Consider the following 16,764-nt stretch of genomic DNA (forward strand, 5'->3'; position numbering starts at 1 on the left):
TGAAGGCTTTCCGCTCGGAGAAGCCGATTTGTGTTCAAATCGGGCTGACGCTGCATAAGGAACTTCCCCACACACGATCAGGCCCAGGTCTACACAGTTCATGCGCGTATTCCTCGTCTCTGTTTTGCATTGGCTGAGACTCGGGGGGCAACAGGCCTGGTAGATCGCTCTGTTGAAGGACCGATGCGTTGTTATCGGCTCATTACACATTGGCGAAGAGGGCAAATCGGCAAGGTCAGTAGGAGAGGCAAATCGGCTCAATCAAACTCAGAAGAAATCGGCAAAATCAAAGTGGGGAACAGTTCTTCATTGATAGGCGGGATTTCTTACATAAAGAGCTGAATTGCTCCCAAAAGGAAATACGAGGGGATACATTGCCCCATCTACCACTACTGACCCTATGACAGAGGTCCTATCTACGGGCCGTCATTGTCCTCATCGTCATCCTCCGAGCTCTCATCGGCACTGCTGCCGATGGGCTCCTCGTCGCTACTCCCGTAGCCCTCCACGGGGGCCTCATCCCCGTCTTCGTCGTCGCTGCTGTCGTCGTCCCACCACATGCGAAGGCGCTTCGCCGGTGGGTAGCCCTCGAGGGAGTCGTCGTCGTCGTCCTCCTCCTCCTCCTCTTCTTCCTCCATCACCCCCTCGGAGGAGGTGAAGTCGTCCCAGGAGAAGCGATCGTCATCGCTCTCCTCCTCCGGTTCCCCGTCGGCAAGGAAACGGAGGTCGCTCTCCCCGTCCGTCGAGGACTGGTCGTCCTCGGACCAGATGGAGAAGTCATGGTCTGACTCCTCCCCGGCCGCAATGGCGCGGCGGGTATTGGCCGCATGGACCGCCGGCTGGGTTGTGCTCCGGCGTCGGCTCGCGGGACATGGAGGACTGGCTGGAGGGGTCCGATGGGGCTGAGGAGGAAGAAGACATGATGGTGCGGGAGGGTTTCTGGACTGCTAATGCGAGGATGCAGGGCAGAACTGTTCGTAGCGGTTAAATAAAAGGGAGATGGTGAAAATTCAATGCCACAGCAGTTTCCGAGGAAGTGGTGTTTGAAAGAAAGAGAAAAGACTGCCAAATCACGCGGAGAAGTTGAGAAGGCAAGTCATCATGATGACGGATACTCGCGACGGTTACTGCCACGACATGACCCGACGAGAGCGTAATGATTTTGGAAATTCCATTTCCAAAACCAGAGGGGCATGTGTTATCACCGAGGATTTAACCGCGATCAGGAGGTGGGCCGCGATCAAGATGGGCTTAGAAGATTATATATGGAAAATCGATGAAGCGGCCTTGCACGGAGAATTTGGGCTAGTTAAGCCCGTGTATCTTAGCATAATAGATTGTGTATCGATTTAGAAGTTAGAGTTTGTCTCGTGCACGGGATTAGTGCACGCCCACATTAGAAAGTCCCCTGGACTATAAATATGTACCTAGGGTTTATGGAATAAACAACAACTCACGTTCAACCCCAAAAACAAACCAATCTCGGCGCATCGCCAACTCCTTCATCTCGAGGGTTTCTATCAGGTAAGCGACATGCTGCCTAGATCGCATCTTGCGATCTAGGCAGCACAAGCCCCACGTTGTTCATGCGTTGCTCGTACTGAAGCGTTTTTGATGGCGAGCAACGTAGTTATCATTAGATGTGTTAGGGTTAGCATTGTTCTTCGTTTAAGCATGCTTACGTAGTGCAACCCTAGCATATCTAGCCGTCCTCACGCCTATCTCAGGTGTGGGGCGGCACCCCGCTTGATCATTATTTAGTAGATCCGATCCGTTACGATTGCTCCTTGTTCTACAAGGATTAGTTTAATATCTCGCAATAGTTTGGCCTTACAATGGGGGGAGGATCCGAGTGGCACGTAGGGTGGCGTTCGCAAGTCCTAAACGGGATGTTCCTAGGATCAACTTCATGTTGGTTTTTTGGCCTTGTTTAGGATCGGCTTACGAGCACCGTGCGTGGCCGCAAGGCCCAACCCGGAGTAGGATGATCCGGTTATGCGGTGAAAACCCTAAATCGTCGTAGATCTCATTAGCTTCATCTTGATCAAGCAGGACCACCAAGTATTCGTGCACCCCGTACGGATCATGGGTGGATCGGCTCTTTGAGCCGATTCACGGGATAACCCGAGAGCCGATCGAGGCTCGTATTTAACGTTTACATGTATGCCCCTGCAGGAAACTAAGCGAGGCGACCTCATCACCTTCCTGACCAGGTATAGGTCAGGTGGCACGCCCTTGCACTTCGCAACGCCGCGTGTGACCAGAAGAGCATTGCGGGCCGTCGCTCGGAGGGGTCTCAGCCAGCCGCAGCTCTAGGCTCCCCCCGGCTCTACAGTGTTGACAAGGCCGCTGCCCGCCGGTGGGTTTTGGCAGTCAACAATTCCCTAAAAGAAAAGGACAGCTAAAGATAGTTGATAATTGTTAGAGGGGTGACAAATAATGCAATCACCGAAATCCGCAAATATGTATGCCTCAAGTTTATAACAAAATTATACCACTTTTAGGCCGTTTCAAAATGGGATCCCTTTCAAAATAGGGTCCCTTCAAAATACCAATACAATATCCCAAACTATATTCCCTAAAAGAAAAGGATAGCTGAAGATAGTTGATAATTGTTAGAGGGGTGACAAATAATGCAATCACCGAAATCCGCAAATATGTATGCCTCATGTTTATAACAAAATTATACCACTTTTAGGCCGTTTCAAAATACCAATACTATATCCCAAACTATATTCCCTAAAAGAAAAGGACAGCTAAAGATAGTTGATAGCAATCACCGAAATCCGCAAATATGTATGCCTCATGTTTATAACAAAATTATACCACTTTTAGGCCGTTTCAAAATACCAATACTATATCCCAAACTATATTCCCTAAAAGAAAAGGACAGCTAAAGATAGTTGATAATTGTTAGAGGGGTGACAAATAATGCAATCACCGAAATCCGCAAATATGTATGCCTCGTGTTTATACCAATACTATATCCCAAACTATATTAAGTGGCAAACTCGTTATTGCACATAAATAGAGGGGTGGGCATTCTCCACCGAGAGAGAGAGAGAGGGGTGGCCACGAAGAGAGAGAGAGAGAGAGAGAGAGGTTGCCACGAAGAGACGGATAGGGGTATACTGCCTGTTAGATCAGTGGATCAACGGTTCGTGGAGTCGATCCGTGTGACAATGGCTCAACCAATCAGGATAAGTTTGGGCTTCTCAAAGCATTTGTGACAGTACTTGAGGGCAAAACTGAGTAGTACTAAGAATCCAAGGGCACATAAATAGTAAATAGACTAAGGGATTCAAACAAAAGAATTACAAAATGAAAAATGTGTGTTTTGTACAATATAATTCATATTGGGCTACATCAAATTATTTGCAATTCAAATATACATGAGTGTGACAATTATGGCATCATTTAGACAAACTATGTTTTGGGAAAGATGTTTTGCAAAGGGGTTTGGGTGGAAAACCAATCATCTTCATAGCTACACTAGTGATTCTGAGAAGTGGAAATTTGTGGTAAAACTTGATTTATATATGTTTGTTAAGGTTTTCTAGGTGGCAGGTTGCGTAGGAAGACTCCATGAGTAGTTGCCACTATGTTTTTAATTTTTTGGATTTTTTTGCGCATGAAATGACTCAATTAGCTATGTTAATCTCATTTTTTGACTCTCTGTTGACCAGCTACTTGAGGGTAAAACTGAGTATATTGCACTTGCCGGTCTAAGTCCTCGAGGGGAAAACCGAGTACGGATAAAATTTCCGTATAAGGCCCGAGGTTATAACTGAGTACACCAAACGTCCCGAGGGTTAGACTCGTGTAGCGGTGCACGCTGCAGCCGTGCATAGCGGACGCGTGTTGCGATACACGCCACCTTCGTATTTATAGAGCCCCTCTTTCTCTCCCTCGACGCACGTTCTCATCGGCTCACCGCAACCGCCTCTCCTGTCCCATCATCTTCTCCACAACCGAAGAAAAACCCCGAAGAAAACCGCCGGCGATGGAGAAGAATGAGATGCCCATTGTCGGCGCATCAGCCGCCGGCGCATCGGCCGCTGCCCCCGTCCAGGCCCCTGTCGCTGCTTCCAACGTAGCAGCCGGCGCATCAGCCGCCGGCGCATCGGCCGCTGCCCCCATCCAGGCCCCTGTCGCTGCTTCCAACGTAGCAGCCGGCGCATCAGCCGCCGGCGCATCGGCCGCCGCCACCGTCCAGGCCCCCGTCGCTTGGGACCCGTACGAACCAGTGCCGTACGACGCGCCGGAGAACCCCTACGACACCAGCATCATCGACGACGAGCCGGAGGTAACCCTTTGCTCCCTTGTTCTTATCCCATTTCAATCCTTTTGTGTTAGATCTAGCGTTATTAGGGTTCGTCTGTTCCTAGTTCAATCCATTTGTGTTAGATCTAGCGTTATTAGGGTGCGTACTGTTCCTAGTTCAATCCTTTTGTGTTAGATCTTGCGTTATTAGTGCTTGTGATTTGCTTTTGTTTAAAATTTGTGCCGATGATGATGAATATTTGGGCACAAATTGATTCAGGGTTTGGTCAGTAAACAATTGGTGTGTTCAAATTTGTTGTGCATGATCTTTGGTTTACTCACTCAAATCCTGGATATAAGTGTGTCCAATGTAACCGAGGCTACCTCTTTTTTCGAGCCCATATTATCATGCATGATCTTTGTTCACTCTCTGTTCCATCATCGTTGCAATTGACTCCGTGTTTTTGCACGATCTTTGGTGCTATGTGACAGGTGCGGAGCAGCGACGTCGACAGCGACGACGAGTCCTTCCACACCAAGACTCGTCACGTCCTCGGGAGGCTCCGATCCGGCCATTACGATGGCCCCTTTGCTCGAGGCATTTACAAGTGCCCCTTCGCAACGGGAAGCTCCGCGCCACCGACTTCAACTGCCCGGTGAACCATGCTGAATCCATTGGCGGATGCGGCGCTAGAGTTGGAACGACGGTGAACGTGCATGCGTTCATGGCCAAACACAAAGCACTTGGGATTCACTGCGCAACCTCCGAGCGAGTCACGAGGCACAACCTGGAGGCGTTGAACATGCCTCATCGCACTCTTCGTATGTGACTGCTCTATCCGTAGAGCAGCTTAAATTCATGTAAAATGTAGCTTATGTTGTAGGGTTCTATCGGTACTACTGTTGGATCCGTCGTGAATATATCTATGCTATGTTGGCTGCTGTATGCGAGCTTATCCTATATTTTTCCGGATTTGTGCCCTAGATTTCCTACCTGATTGGGTAAAAACGAAGGCATAAAGAAATGAATATCGTTAAAAAACGAAGGAGAAGCTGCTCTAGATTTGCTACCAATTTGGGCTATCAAATATGAATGAGATCGAGCGAGAGAGAGGAAAAAGGTACATTGAGAACCGCTAATCCGGGCGAAAGAGACGAAACCACTCGTGCCCACGTCCCGGACCCACACGGCTCCACACGGTACGGCTCCACACGCTACGGCCCCACACGCTACGGCCACACAAACATGGTCTCGTCCCTGTCCCACGCGGTTCTTTCCTACCAGCCCCACACGACGCGGCCCCACAAACGACACGACCCCACTCGTCAGCACGGAACGGCCAACTTAACGGATTCCTTCCGTCCGAGCTCCTTCTGCGGGTTTCGGACAAGGTCTTGGGGAAAACTGAGGAAAAACTAAGGAGCTGGGGAAAACTGAGCACAACTAAGGACCCGAGGGTACGAAAATAGAAATCCCTATATAGTTCGCAAATAATTAGTGGGCACGAAACGAACTTGCATTGCCGCCTTCATAGCACACCATGTGATAATAGGCAGCTCACCATCTTCTTCTCGAGCACGAACAAGTCCATCCCACCAACGCAATGCATAGCCATCAAATTCGGAAGAAGCAAGCTTGATCTTCCTATCTTCGGTATAATTATGTAAGCGCCATAACTTCTCAATCTTCAGCTCCCAAGTGAGGTATTCTTCAACATCAGCACCTCCTTCAAATTTGGGTATCGAGAACTTTGGCTTACCCAATCCATCTTCTTCATCAAACCCACGACCATGACGTCCGGGTTCAACAAAGCCATGACCACGGTTACCACGTCCAGCACCACGACCAATTCCTGGTGCTTCATCCTGAAGATCAGGGTCTTCTTCCTCTTGTTGTTGTTGTTGTGTAAGATTGTCAACAGCCAGTTGCAAAACTTGAAGACTGCGTTGGATATCCGTCATTTGATCTTTCAGTGTAGTGACGGTCTCACTAGTAGCATCCAGCTTCTGGGAAATCTCCTGAACAGTCCCCTTAAGTTCATCATCCTGAGTGCGGAATTCACGTCGCATATCATTACGAAGAGCTTCATACTCCCTCCATGTCATCACATCAGAAGAATTCTTGTTTTTATGGTTAACAATTTTCTCATCACTAGAAGACATGGTTAGTAGGTTAGTAAACGAAGACAAATAGATATGGTGGTACTCTCACAACTCACTCAAAACTGATAAGAAAAGGAAATCTTACCGCTCCAAAGTGAATTAGTATTGATTACCACTTGTAGTGACACTAGTGCACGGATGTAGTGAAGCGAACATCAAGGGTATAAGAACAAATCACACGGCAAAGCAGGATATATGTGGGGATGTAGACAGGCTACCTATTTGCACCAATAGCAAGCTCTAGCGCTGACCGTAGACAACCAATGATACTCACACAAGGCGATAAATGTGGCAATGCAATTATATGGATGAAAGGTTGCAATGCACTCGAGAGACACTAGCAAAGCTCAACGAAACAGGCACAAGATTGCTCAACTATAGGTGCAGAAAAGTAAACTAGGCCTTCACTTAAATCTTACTAGCACTTCACTTTTTCTTTTTGGATTTTCTTTTTGTAACACACGCAGCTATGTAGCTCTTTTTGCTTCTTTTCTATATTTTTTTATGACTCAACTCCTTGATAACACGGCCAACAGAAAACCCTAACGAGCAGCCTGTGGAGCGGTAAACCTAGTCTCTTCTGGGGAAGTTCCTAGTCACTTATACCAAAAGGCTGTGTCTATGGTTGGAACAAGCACACTGTACGCTATGTGAAATCGGAGAAACAAAACTGAAAACTAGATGATAGCGGAAACACGAACCCTAACAATACTAGATGGAAGAAAAAGATACGCAAAAACAACTACGAAAAGCAACTAAAACTCAAAATTAGTGCAATCTAAGGCTATGGCAAACCCTAACCCTAACTTTTTATGGCTTTTTCTGGATAGGAAAACACTCAGAACTCAACTATGGGGTGGATTGTGGATGGCTTACCGAGGAAACACTGAAATCTGATACCAAGATGATAAGGGGTTGCCCGATCTTCTCGATAAGCACGGTGGTGAGGATGATCACGGGAAGAACACGAGCGGAGATAACTTGATGATGAAGTGGAAGATAACTTGTATGACGCAACGAGATCTCTCGATTGGTCCCTGTCGCCAATGCAACATCTCTCAAACCTGCAAGATATTCGCAACTCCACACACTTGCGCACGTAGCCGCCGACCACGAAGCGGTAAGTTGCAACCGTCTAATTCCCAATGGAACATCAGATCACACAAGACTTTTTCAGGATCTACACCAAACCAATGCAATATGGTGTAGGGATTCAATAGAGTTGCAAAGAAATCAACTATGAACTAGGGTTTATCTTAAACTTGGTCTAAACCTAATTTGGGGGCGTCCTGGGCACTTATATAGGGGTTCAGGACGACCAAGAGTTGAAAATACACATAGAAAACCGACCCAGATCGGATCTGCTCGAGACAGACTCGGATTCGGCCGGTCATACGGCCGGTCGACCGGGCCTGGGACCGGGGCAGGCCGGTCGAAACCGGACCTGGCACCGGGTGGTGACCGGCCTAGGCGTCCGGGCATACTGGGTAGTGCCCGATTGGCACAAGCTGGGGATCCGTTCGGCGCCGGGCTGGGCCGTTCGGGCGCCCGGTTGGAGCGGGCCTGGGACCGGGCACGCCGGCCGGTCTGACCGGGCCTGGCGCCTGCCTGGACTTCTTCTTCTCCCCTCGCTCATGCATCCCTCTCCTCCCTCGCGCTTACATGGGATGTCTTCATGTCTAGTTTCATGGCCAGCTCCATGTGCTTCACGTCTAGCTTCTTGTCCAGCTACTCCTCTCCTCCTCGTGCGATGCTTGCTCCCTCTTCATACCTGATCATACATAAGTAATAGGACTTAGGCAGTATAAAGTTCTCATCGATCAAAGTATCACTTAGAACAAGTTCACCTGTTGTTTGAGTAGCTTCGCACGAGCTCGTGTCATTTGTCCAATCCTGACTTCATTGGACTTGAGCTTCACAACAACATCGTCGTCATCTTGCAATGACGGAGGTAGTAGTGTAGTAGGGATGTCCTCATCATAATGGGAGGGAACACATCTGAGAGGCAGAGAGTTTGGAGCTTCAGATCCAGCGTCGGCGTTCACAAGGACCCATGGCCATGGCCAACACATGTCGACTCTGCTTGTCTGCGTGGCCACGAGAGACGTCTTGCGCCCACAAGCATCGCTCGCCATCGATCCGGTGTCGCCTCTCCATCCGAGGTTGTCGCCTCGTTTTCCGAAGCCCTCTACGCGCCGAAGTCCTCGTCGCCACCATCCCGACGAAGCCGACGGGCTTTCCGGGGGGGGGGGGGTCTCTGGTGGCGGCGAGGTGAGGAAGGTAGGCGGAGAGGGTCGGCGGCGGGCTAGGGTTGGGGGCTTCAGGTGCCGCCCTAGGAGAGCCAAATGGGAGCAAGTTTTTTTGGCGCCAAATCATATGCGTGCACCAACAGAATTTTATAGGATGGGGATGTTTCTTACATATTTCGGAGATAAACAACCATGATCTATTACAACCTTTCAAATGCTGCCTATTGTTAGACACTAGATCAATAGTAAACAACGTTTTTTTTTTCTTTTAAGCTTTGTACATACCTATATAAATAGTTTACATATTTATAATAATTATAGATAGTGTGGAATCTCCCTAATATTCTACTTAAACATGAGTTCCTACCCCACAAAATAATTCTTTGCAAGTCTCAAAGCATCCTCTCTCTCTCTCTCTCTCTCTCTCATTATGGTTCCTTTGGACTGAATGATGTTCATAGTTATTTTGTATGATAGAAATCCTAAAAGGGTTGTTTTGTTGTAAGGACGAAACCTTGAAACTAGTGGTAATTAAGCTCTATTGGACGTTTCCTTTGTTTATATCACAACTATGGAATGCACACATTGACCTTACAAGATTCCTATGCACTGGTGGAAAAACAGGCTTCCGGGAAGCCCCATAAGTCGCGAAGGTAAAGGAACCGCGACTAATGGGGTCTTTAGTCGCGGTTCGTGTGGCGAACCGCGACCAAAGGCCTGGGCCCAGGGCGCACGGTGGCCAGCTGGTGCACGTGGGGGCTTTAGTCGCGGTTGGCCAGCCCAACCGCGACTAAAGGTGCCGAAGGCCTTTAGTCGCGGTTGGCTGAGCCAACCGGGACTAAAGCCCCTCCCCTATATATACCCATCCAGCAGCCAACACTTAGCCATTTGGAGCCATTCTCTTCACAAGTGAGTGTTAGGTTTGCTTTTGGTTCCTCTTATGCACATAAGGTGTTTGATGAAATGCCCCAAGAGCATGAAACAAACATGATATGAAGTGTTGGAGTCACACTTGAGCTTTCTCATTTAATTTTTCCTCCTCGATCGCGGTTAGCAACTTGAACCTTTGATATGTGTCATTGATAAAATATGCATGTGTGTGTAGTTCATTAATTGTTTAATTTATATTGTTTGTAGCTAGTTAGTTTAACAAATGCATGATGGTTAATTATATATTTTATATTATAATAATGCAGATGAATCGGCAATGGATGTACGGTAACCGACTCTCCGGCGAGTTCGAGTACGGGTTTGAAAGATTTCCTCGTAGTGGCTAATGCGAACAAGCAGGGGGGTTTTGTTATCTGTCCATGTGTTAAGTGTAAGAATCGGAAGGGTTACTCTTCCTCAAGAGATGTTCACATGCACCTGCTTCGGCACGGTTTCATGCCAAGCTATAATTGTTGGACCAAGCATGGAGAAAGAGGGGTTATAATGGAAGAAGATGAAGAAGGGGATGATTTCAATGATGAAAGCTATCTTTCTCATTTCGGTGATACTTTCATGGAGGATGCTGAAGGTGAAGGGGAAGGTGAAGAAGAGGCACGTGATGATCCCGTTGATGATCTTGGTCGGACCATTGCCGATGCACGGAGACGCTGCGAGACCGAAAAAGAGAGGGAGAATTTGGATCGCATGTTAGAGGATCACGGAGGAAGGCGTCGTACCCCGGATGCGACGATGGTCTGAAAAAGCTGGGCTGCACACTCGGATTTGCTGAGATGGAAGGCACAGGCAGGTGTAGCTGACTCCGCATTTGAAAACTTGCTGAAAATGTTGAAGAATATGTTTCCAAAGAATAACGAGCTGCCCGCCACTACGTACGAAGCAAAGAAGGTTGTCTCGCCCTCTAGGTTTAGAGGTTACGAAGATACATGCATGCATCAACGATCGCATCCTCTACCGCGGTGAATACGAGAATTTGAATGAATGCCCGGTATGCACTCGCATTGCGTTATAAGATCGAGGCGATGACCCTGGTGACGATGTTGAGGGCCGGAAACCCGGGAAGAGGGTTCCCGCCAAGGTGATGTGGTATGCTCCTATAATACCACGGTTGAAACGTCCGTTCGGGAACAAAGAGCATGCCAAGTTGTTGCGATGGCACAAAGAGGACCGTAAGTCGGACGGGGAGTTGAGACACCCCGCAGATGGAACGCAATGGAGAAAGATCGACAGAGAGTTCAAAGATTTTGCAGCTGACGCAAGGAACATAAGATTTGGTCTAAGTACGGATGGCATGAATCCTTTTGGCGAGCAGAGCTCCAGCCCATAGCACCTGGCCCGTGACTCTATGCATCTACAACCTTCCTCCTTGGTTGTGCATGAAGCGGAAGTTCATTATGATGCCGGTGCTCATCCAAGGTCCGAAGCAACCCGGCAACGACATCGATGTGTACCTAAGGCCATTAGTTGATGAGCTTTTACAGCTGTGGGGCAGACCTGGTGTCCGTGTGTGGGATGAGCACAAAGAAGAGGAATTTGACCTACGAGCGTTGCTTTTCGTAACCATCAACGATTGGCCTGCTCTTAGTAACCTTTCGGGACTGTCAAATAAGGGATACAATGCATGCACGCACTGCTTACATGAGACCGAAAGTGTACATTTGCCAAATTGTAAGAAGAACGTGTACCTTGGGCATCGTCGATTTCTTCCGAAAGGTCATCCAGAAGAAAGAAAGGCAAGCATTACAACGGCAAGGCAGATCACCGGCCGAAGCCTGCGGAACACACTCGGTGCCGAGGTATTTGATATGGTCAAGGGTTTGAAAGTCATCTTTGGAAAGGGTCCTGGCGGACAATCGGTTCCGAAGGGAGCCGACGGGCACGTAGCCATGTGGAAGAAGAAATCTATATTCCGGGAGCTAGAATATTGGAAAGTCCTAGAAGTCCGCTCCGCAATCGACGTGATGCACGTTACGAAGAATATTTGCGTGAACATCCTAAGCTTCTTGGGCGTGTATGGGAAGTCAAATGATACAAAGGAAGCACGGCAGGACCAAGCAAAGTTTGAAAGACCCCGATGACAAGCATCCGGAACGGTTTCAAGGTCGTGCCGGCTACGCTCCGACCAAAGAAGAGAAGGTCATCTTTTTTGAATGCCCGAGCAAGTATGAAGGTCCCGTCAGATTCTCGTCCAATATAAAGGGAATAATAAACATGGCGGAGAAAAAGTTCCAAAACCTGAAGTCTCACGACCGCCACGTGATTATGACGCAATTGCTTCCGATTGCTTTGAGGGGGCTCCTGCCGGAAAATGTTCGAGTAGCCATTGTGAAGCTATGTGCATTCCTCAATGCAATCTCTCGGAAGGTAATCAATCCGAAGTTCTACCACGGTTACGAACGATGTGATCCAATGTCTTGTCGGTTTCGAGTTGGTGTTCCCGCCATCCTTCTTCAATATTATGACGCACCTCCTGGTTCACCTAGTCGATGAGATTTCCATTCTCGGTCCTGTATTTCTACACAATATGTTCCCCTTCGAGAGGTTCATGGGAGTATTAAAGAAATATGTTCGTAACCGTGCTAGGCCGAAGGAAGCATCGCCAAGGGCTATGGAAATGAGGAGGTAATTGAGTTTTGTGTTGACTTTGTTCCTGACCTTAAGCCGATTGGTCTTCCTCAATCGCGGCACGAGGGGAGACTAAGTGGAAAAGGCACGATCGGAAGGAAATCAATGATATGTATGGACGGCCATTCTCCGATCGAAGCACACCACACGGTTCGACCAATTCCAGCTTGGTGGCTCCGTACTTTGAGAAACACAAGAATATTTTACGCTCGGACAACCCCGGGAAGCTCGAATCCTGGATTAGGAAGGCCCACATGGAGACTTTCGGCAGTTGGTTGAGAAAACATTTAATGAGTGACAATAAGGTTGTAGATCAGCTCGTACATGTTGGCCAAGACACCATCTTCGACTATAACGACTTTCCAAGGGTACGAGATAAATGGGAATACATTTTACACGATCGCCCAAGATAAAAAGAGCACCAACCAAAACAGTGGTGTCCGCTTTGATGCAAGCAACCGAGAATGGGCAAAAGGTCACATATTATGGTTACATAGAGGAGATATGGGAACTTGACTATGGACCCTCCTTTAGGGTCCCTTTGTTCCGGTGCAAATGGTTCAAGCTAACAGGAGGTGGGGTAAAGGTGGACCAGCAATACGGAATGACAATGGTGGATTTCAACAATCTTGGTTACCTTGACGAACCATTCGTCCTAGCGAAAGATGTCGCTCAGGTTTTCTATGTGAAGGACATGAGTAGCAAACCGAGGAAACGGAAAGATAAGAAAACGATCGAGTACATCATGCGATGATCCAAAGCGCCACATTGTTCTTTCAGGGAAAAGAAACATCGTGGGAGTGGAGGACAAGACGGACATGTCGGAAGATTATAATATGTTTGCTGAAATTCCGCCCTTCAAAGTGAACACCGACCCAAGCATTAAGTTAAATGATGAGGATGCTCCATGGATACGGCACAATCGTAAGCAAGCAGGGACACAAGGGAAGAAATGATGTGTAATAATTTATTATTGTACCAAACTTTGTTGAATGAATCATGTGAATTATATTACCCGTGATGTGTTTAATTGGTGTCCATTTTCGAATGATTCAATTGACTCGAGATAGCACTGATGATACATGAAATTTGGAGTGACTAAGTCATACTCCTGCATACATGAAATTTGGAGTGACTAAGTCATACTCCTGCATACATGAAATTTGGAGTGACTAAGTCATACTCCTGCATATAGGAAATTTGGAGTGACTAAGTCATACTCCCGCATACATGAAATTTGGAGTGATTTAGTCATACTCCTGCCTAGGCGTATAATATGCATACTCGTAGTCTTCATAGCCGCCGCCGTTGTACCGGTAGTCGTCGCCTTCTAAGTTGCCGGCGTCGTCGTCGCTGCTGTCGTCGGCTGTCGTCGGGCGGCGCTCGTGGCTCGAACTGAGGGTAGCGCAGGCGGGGGATATCGCCGGCCGTGATGTAGTCCATGACGCTCTGCAGAGTCCGGCCGTACCACCATAGCCGACGGCCGGCCTCGTGGAAGTTTCCAGGAGGCAGACCGTCCTCCTCATACCTGGCGAGCGCCCTCTCACGCCGATTGATGAAGAAGGCGTCCCAAGTATGCTGGTTATCGGGATGCCGGCGGGGATTCATCCGCTGCTCCGGCGTGAGGTCGAGGTAGTAGTGATTCGTGATGGCCGCCCGGCGCGCGAGCACTCGAGGGACGGGAGGGACCGGCACGCCGCCGGCGCTTAGGCTCCAGCCGGCAGGGACGCGGTAGCCCGGAGGGCAAGGGTAGTTCGAGGCGCAAAGCTCCTCCACCTCGCTGGTAGGTTAGAGTGGGTGCGGTGGAAGCCATGAGAGAGTGATGAGAGATTGTAGAGATGTGATGCTGGCCAAGCCGGGCTACCTATATGTAGTGACAAATGGCGGGAAAAATGGGAGCGGGAAGACAGGAGGCGGGAAGACAGGAGGCGGGGAGAAAGTGGCGGGAAGAAATTGGCGGGAAAAAATTTGGCGGGAAGAAAGAGGCCGGAAGAAATTGGCGGGAAACAATTGGCGGGAAGAAAGAGGCGGGAAGACAGGGAAGAAATGGCGGGAAGACGAGGAGGGAAGAGGGGGTCGGCGGAAAGAGGCGGGAAGAGGGGGCGCCAACGAACTTTTGAATTGAATTAGTTTTATTTTTTATGAATTTTTTGATATATTATTTGTATTTTTAAGATTTTGAATTGAATTAGTTTTATTTTTATGAATTTTTGATATATTATATGTATTTTTAACATTTTGAATTGAATTAGTTTTATTTTTATGAATTTTTTGATATATAATTTGTATTTTTAACATATTGAAATGAATTAGTTTTATTTTTCTGATTTTTTTGATATATTATTTGTATTTTTAAGAATTTGAATTGAATTAGTTTTATTTTTCTGATTTTTTTGATATATAATTTGTATTTTTAAAATTTTGAATTGAATTAGTTTTATTTTTCTGATTTTTTTGATATATTATTTGTATTTTTAAGAATTTGAATTGAATTAGTTTTATTTTTCTGAGTTTTTCTGTATTTATTAACATTTTGAAAAACAAAAAGTAATTTAAAAATGTCTTTAGTCGCGGTTGGCCTCCCCAACCGCGACTAAAGCTCTGTGCGCGCGGGAACGAAAAACCCGGCGAAAAAAGCCTTTAGTCGCGGTTGGGGAGGCCAACCGCGACTAAAGGGTGCCCTTTAGTCGCGGGTCGCCTCCCCAACCGCGACTAAAGGGGGGGGCTATAAATACCTCGCGCGAACCGTCGCCTCCGCCATCGTCTTCTCCGCATCTTCTCCGCCATCGTCAGACGCCGCCGAACGCCAGACGCCGCCGCCAGACGCCAGACGCCGCCCGCCAGACGTCGTCGCCGCACTCGCCGTCGCCGCAGACGCCGGCGCCGCCGCCTCTCGTCGCGCCATCGATCCGTATGTCGCCGCGCGCCCCGCGCCCCTACGTACCGTCGCCGCCGCGCGCCCGGCCGCCGGATGACGCGCCGCCGCCCGCCGACGCGCCGCCGCCGCCCGCACGCCGACGCGCGCCGCCGCCGCCCGCCAGACGCGCCGCCGCCGCCCGCACGCACGCGCCGACGCCGCCCGCGCCAGACGCCACCCGGCCGCGCGCCGAGAAAGGAGAGAGAGAGAGAGGGCCGGGCCGGATTTTTCCCTTTTTTGTGTTTTTTTTTCTTTTTAATTTTAACTAGTTAATTAGTTTAACAAAAACGGTAAATTAACAAAAAAAAAGTAAAACTTGATAATTTGTAACTAAAATTTTGTATACTTAACAAAAATTTGTAACTAAAATTTTGTATACTTAACAAAAATTTAACTAAAATTTTGTATACTAACAAAATTTTGTATACTTAACAAAAACTTGACTTAACAAAAATTTTACTTAACAAAAATTGTACTTATCAAAATTTTGACTTAAGAAAATTTTTACTTAGCGCCGTCGCCACCGCCCTCTCGCTCACCGCCACCGCCCTCTCGGTCACCGCTACCGGTCTCTCGGTCACGCGCGCGGTCACCTGCGTCCCCCTTTCGCCACCGCCACCGGTCTCTCGGTCACGCGGTCACTGCGTCCCCCTTTCGCCACCGCCACCGGTCTCTCGGTCACGCGGTCACTGCGTCCCCCTCTCGCCACCGCCACCGGTCTCTCGGTCACGCGGTCACTCGCGTCCCCCTCTCGCCACCGCCACCGGTCTCTCGGTCACGCGGTCACTCGCGTCCCCCTCTCGCCACCGCCACCGGTCTCTCGGTCACGCGCGCGGTCACTGCGTCCCCCTTTCGCCACCGCCACCGGCTCTCTCGGTCACGCGCTCACCGCGTCCCCTCTCTCGCCTCCCTCGTCGCCCTCTCTCTTTATATGTAGAAGAGATGTGATAATGCTGGTATATACACAATTAATTTGTTTTGACTACATGTTTTCAGGACTGACATATGGCGGACGATAGAGGTGACCCGATTCTGGACAACTATGATCCGGACGCTGAAGACCATATGTTCGGCATCATAAAAGGCGATATTCCTTTTGTGCCGACCGGAGAAGAAGAAGATGATATCGCTTCTTATCTGAACTTTGAGTGTGAAGATGAAGGGCGCCGTCAGCAAGCAGATGATGCCGAAGAACGTCGATAAACGACGATCTTCAATTGGAAGTAGCAACCACCTCCGGCGCCGAGGTATATATATATATATACATATTGAGCGTCTGGTGATACAACTAACTGATTTGAATAAATGTGTGTGTACTAACGCGCGCGACTCTCTTTCTTATTTTAGCCCTCGGCCGGATCGTCGAAAAAATCGAGTACGTCGTCGTCAAAGCGTGGCGCCACCAAGACGATGAAAGCAGGAGAAACATGCACCATCGATGTTGTCGACGAAGCAACCGGCAGGCCGCTGGAGCCCAGCAAGAACGCCACCAAGTGTGTCGGCCAATGCGGAGCCGTTGTTAGAGACAACGTCTCGATCACCCGCCAGGAGTGGAATGAGCCAAAGAAGGCACGTGTTGGTTTTACTTTTGTCGAACGA

This window comes from Lolium rigidum, chromosome 4, assembly GCF_022539505.1.
Source record: "Lolium rigidum isolate FL_2022 chromosome 4, APGP_CSIRO_Lrig_0.1, whole genome shotgun sequence".
Taxonomy (NCBI): domain Eukaryota; kingdom Viridiplantae; phylum Streptophyta; class Magnoliopsida; order Poales; family Poaceae; genus Lolium; species Lolium rigidum.